Source organism: Penaeus vannamei, chromosome 27 (genome assembly GCF_042767895.1).
Source record: "Penaeus vannamei isolate JL-2024 chromosome 27, ASM4276789v1, whole genome shotgun sequence".
NCBI classification, from domain to species: domain Eukaryota; kingdom Metazoa; phylum Arthropoda; class Malacostraca; order Decapoda; family Penaeidae; genus Penaeus; species Penaeus vannamei.
Genome location: NC_091575.1, coordinates 24,191,929 through 24,196,928, shown reverse-complemented (window position 1 = coordinate 24,196,928; position 5,000 = coordinate 24,191,929). Strand labels below are relative to the sequence as shown.

The 5,000-nt window shown below is 51.7% G+C and overlaps 1 protein-coding gene across 2 annotated transcripts in view; it reads right to left on the bottom strand.

Annotated features, from left to right (window-relative positions):
- Positions 1 to 426, bottom strand: part of E23 (Early gene at 23) — a 195,985-nt gene extending 195,559 nt beyond the window's left edge. For both annotated transcript variants that reach the window (XM_070141061.1, XM_070141062.1), the window contains exon 1: positions 1 to 426. This exon is cut by the window's left edge and continues 383 nt beyond it. The gene's annotated coding sequence lies outside the window, so the exon portion shown is untranslated.
- Positions 427 to 5,000: the final 4,574 nt, after the last annotated feature.

The following is a 5,000-nucleotide window of genomic DNA, read 5'->3' as shown; positions in this document are numbered from 1 at the left end:
CGAAAAATTCGTTGGAAATATACTTTTCTTTTATTCCACTAAAGATTTTTTTTTTTTTTTTGAATCCACAAAATAGATTTTTTGGGACAGTTGTCCAGGAATAAATCTATAATAGAATTCACATTTTGCAGACGGAGAAATCTAGATATCTATCATCATTTCTCTCACTCTGAAACTTCCAAACGTATCACTTCCTTAAAAATATATTTCGAAACACAACAATAGGTCATTGACTTGAGCTCCTCGCGTAGAAGTAGATAATTTCTTTATTATCTTGTTTATTTTATTATCTTAACACCTTTTTATTCGTCTATCTTTTTCTTAGCCAAACTGACGGAGACGTCGAGCAGAGCAGAGCCAAGATGGCGTAACACCGCGCTTCGATTCCTTGCGACGCATTGAAGTCACCTTTAAAATGCCTTACTCTCTCGGACTTGCGAGGGAGGGCGCGCGCACGGCGAGGGGGGGAGGGAGGGGGGAGAGGGGAGGGAAGATAGTGGGGTGAGGGAGAGGGGAGGTGGGGGAGGGAAGGAGGCGAAGGAGAGAGAGGAGGGAGGACAGGAGAGGGGGAGGGCGCGCGCACGGCGAGGGGGGGAGGGAGGGGGGAGAGGAGGGAGGATAGTGGGGTGAGGGAGGGGAGGAGGAGGGAGAGAGAGGGGAGGAGGGAGAGGAGGGAGGACAGGAGGGGGACAGGAGAGGAGGAGGGAGGGGGGAGAGAGGAGGGAAGATAGTGGGGTGAGGGAGGGGGGGAGGAGGGAGAGAGAGGGGAGGAGGGAGAGGAGGGAGGACAGGAGGGGGACAGGAGAGGAGGAGGGAGGGGGGAGAGAGGAGGGAAGATAGTGGGGTGAGGGAGGGGAGGAGGAGGGAGAGAGAGGGGAGGAGGGAGAGGAGGGAGGACAGGAGGGGGACAGGAGAGGAGGAGGGCAGGGAGGGAGGGGAGGGAAGGAGGCGGGGGAGAGGAGGGAGGATAGTGGGGTGAGGGGGACAGGAGGAGGGAGAGAGAGGGGGAGGAGGAGGGGAGGGAGAGAGGGGGGGGAGAGGAGGCAGGATAGTGGGGTGAGGGGGACAGGAGAGGAGGAGGGGAGAAGGGGGAGGCGGGGGAGAGGTGGGAGGATAGTGGGGTGAGGGGGACAGGAGAGGAGGAGGGGAGGGAGAGAAGGTGGGGTGAGGAGGAGGGGAGGTGGGGTGAGGGTTAGGGGTTAAGGGGGAGGGGAGGGAGAGGAGGAGGGGAGAAGGGTGAGGTGGGGGTGAGGGTGGAGGAGAGGGAGGAAGGACAGAGGGGGGGGGAAGGAGGAGGAGGAGGAGAAAAGAATGAAAGAAGAGGAGAGGGCGAGAAAAAGGAGGAGATGAGAAAAAAGAAGAGGAGGAATGGGGGAAAGAAAAATAGAAAAGAAAGAAGGAAAAGGAGGAGAAGGAGAAAGAAAAAGAGAAGAAAAGAAAGAAAAAAGAGGAAAAGGGAGAAAGAGAAGAGAATTAGAGAAGGAGGAAAAAGAAAGATGAAGTCTCCGAAGAAAGACCAAAAGAGACAGGGGGCGCTGCGGTCGAGGACTAAGGGAAGCACGGAGTGACGCTGACGGGGGCGGCGACGGAAGAGGAGGAGGAGGAGTAGGAGGAGGAGGAGGAGGCGGAGGCGGAGGAGGAGGAGGAGGAGGAGGAGGCGGAGGCGGAGGAGGAGGAGGAGGAGGAGGAGGCGGAGGCGGAGGAGGAGGAGGAGGAGGCGGAGGCGGAGGCGGAGGAGGAGGAGGAGGCGGAGGCGGAGGCGGAGGCGGAGGAGGAGGAGGAGGCGCTGACGGGGGCGGCTGCAGCGGGCGGTGAAGAACGTGTGTGGGGTGGGTTCTCCGGCAGCAGATCGGCGACCTCGTGCGGGGATGCCGAGAGTCACCAATGCGTTCGTGCGCGTGAGTGTGTGCCTGTGTGTGTGCGTGTGGGTCTGTGTCTATATGGATGTATGTTTGTGCGTCTATGTGTGTCTGTGTCTGTGTCTATATGGATGTGTGTTTGTCCGTCTATGTGTATGTGTGTGTGTGTGTGTATGAGCGTGTATGCATCTGTGTGTGTGTGCATATACGTGTGTGTCTCCGTGTATGTGTGAACAAGGAGGTTTGTTTATGGGAGCGTCGCAGGCAGACAGGACGCACCTGCTCACCTGCCAGCCTGCATATCTAATACCCGTCCCGGCCTGTCCCTCTCGCGCGCACGCACCCTGCCGCAACTGCCTAATTGCACGGACTCGCTCGTTCAGTACCAAGCTTACTGCATCTCCGAAAATCCTGTTTCTCCCGTGTGCTTGAAGTCGTCTGCTTGCCTTGGACGGTAGCACTCACTCCCTTCCCTGCCCATCTGTGCAATGAGCCGGCCTGTCTGCGTGCTTGCCTGCCCGCTTGCTTGCTTTGCCGACAGGATATGCACCTGCGTCTCTGTCTGCCCACTCGCCTGCTTCTCTGCTTGCCTGCCTGTCTGCTCGTCTGACTGTCTATCTACTTGCCTGCCTGCTTCTCTGCTTGCCTCACTGTCTGCCTGCTTCTCTGCTTTCCTGCCTATCTGCCTACTTGCCTCCCTGTCTGCCTGCTTCTCTACTCGCCTGCCTGTCTGCCTACTTGCTTCCCTGTCTGCCTGCTTCTCTGCTTGCCTGCCTATCTGCCCACTTCCCTCCCTGTCTGCCTGCTTGTCTACTCGCCTGTCTGCCTACTTCCCTCCCTGTCTGCCTGCTTCCTTGCTCGCCTGCCTGCCTACTTGCTTCTCTGCTCGCCTGCCTGCCCCTCTGCTTGCCTGCCTATCCGCCTACTTGCCTCCCTGTCTGCCTTCTTCTCTGCTCGCCTGCCTCTCTGCCTGTTAGTCTGCATGTTACATTTCTGCCTGCGTGTGCTTGCCTGCTGCTCCAGTCATTCAATCAACAGCCCCCCCCCCCATCCCCGAAGCAGGTTAACGGGAACGTCTCGTCCGGTTGCATAATCAGTGCTTCGTTTAAACAGGCTCTTATCTGCCCACTGTCAGTCAGTCAGTCTGCCTGTCTGTCTGTCAGTCTGCCTGCCTATCTGTCTGACTTACTGACTGGATGGATGGATGGATGAATAGATGGATAGATGACTGACTGACCGGATGGATGGATGGATGAATAGATGGATGGATGACTGACTGACCGGATGGATGGATAGATGGATGGATGATTGACTGACCGGATGGATGGATGACTGACTGGATGGATGGATGGATGGATGACTGTCAGTCAGTCAGTCTGCCTGCCTGTCTGTCTGCCTGGTTGTCTGACTGACTGACTGACTGGCTGTCTGGATAGATGGATGGATGGCTGACTGGCTGGCTGGCTATCTCGACGTATCATCCTTTTTCTGTCTGTCTGTCTGACTGTCTCGGTGGGTCCTTTGTGTCTTCGTGTGTCCTCGTTTCTTTGTATGTTTATTTGTCTCTGTCTGTTTCTAGATGTCCGTCTCTCTCTGTCAGAGTGTTTGTCTGTCTTGGTGTGTCTTTTGTCTGCTTGTTTTTATCTGATTGTCTATTTTCTGTGTCTTCTTGTTTGTCTCCGTGTCTGTTTTTATCCGTTTGTCTCTGTGTTTTCCCCTTCCTCTGTATCTCTCTTCATGCTTATTCCTTCTGTCCGTCTTATTTTTATCTGTCTCTCTCTGTCTGTCTCTTTCTCTTCTCTCTCTCTCTCTCGCTCTCTCTTTCGCTCTCCTGTTACTCACTTCCTCTCTCCTTCTCTCTCTCTTTCTTTCTTCCTCTCTCCTTCTCTTTCTTTCTCACCCCCCCCCTCCTCTCTCTCTCTCTCTCTCTCTCTCTCTCTCTCTCTCTCTCTCTCTCTCTCTCTCTCTCTCTCTCTCTCTCTCTCTCTCTCTCTCTCTCTCTCTCTCTCTCCCTCCCTCCCTCCCTCTCACCCCCTCAATCAACCTATTTATTCATCTAATCAAGAGCTTAATCCCTGCTGTAAACTTTGCTTGCAAGGAGCCATCACATACGCCTAGACTTACCAGACAAGGATACAAAACCAGACTTCTTCGGGATCTTCCAGGAGTTACGCAAGAAGGAGGAGGGGGGAAGAGGGGGTGGGGCAGGGGGGAGAGAGAACGAGTTGGAGGGAGGCGAGAGAGGGGGACGGGTGGGTGGGAGGAGTGAGAGGAGGGGGGAGAGTGAAAGGGAAAGATATAGTGGGAGTAGGAAAGGGAGGGAGAAGGGGAGAGAGAGGGATATATATATGTATATATATGGATAGATAGATAGATCAATAGATAGATAGATAAATAGATATATCCTGCTTAAGAGAAAGTGAGGAGGGAGCAAGAAAGAGAAAGACAGAGAGAGGACAGACAGACACTGTCACACACACAGACAAACAAAAAAGAGAGTGACAGAATAAAAATAAACAGAAGAGACAGAGAATTCACATTACTCTTATCACATTAGAGCAACGTGCACGAAGATCCCGAGGCGTTTAACAAAATTGCGACAACAACAAAAACAAAAAAGGAAAAAAATGTTCTTTATGGACCTGCAAATCGAGATGAATAAAAACAGCCTAAAAATAAAATAAATAAATAAACAAAGTGTTCACATTACTAGATGCGCTGTTCTTAAAAAAAAAAAAAAAAAAAAAAAAAAAAAAAAAAAAAAAAAAAAAACACGCCCATCCCCACCTAAAATAATAGATTTCCCTGCTGTCATTCCATGGCTCTGCAATTTTACACACACGCACACACACATACACATACATATATACATAAATATCTGTCGAGATCGATATTGATTCGACATTTAAAAGATGCATTGGTTATCATTGTAAAGACGTATGGACCACGCAGAGTTGCCAAAACCCCACCGAAATGTTTATTTACGTTTTGTTTTCTTTCCTTTTTTCTAGGAGGGGAGGGGGGGAGGAGGCATCAATATAGCAAAATTTTGTGTGGCGAGGAAATAATAAACAGTTTTGTCCTTGAAACATTTGTCAGATGGAGAAGAAATATTTGGGGAGTTGGGGAAAATGCCAAACA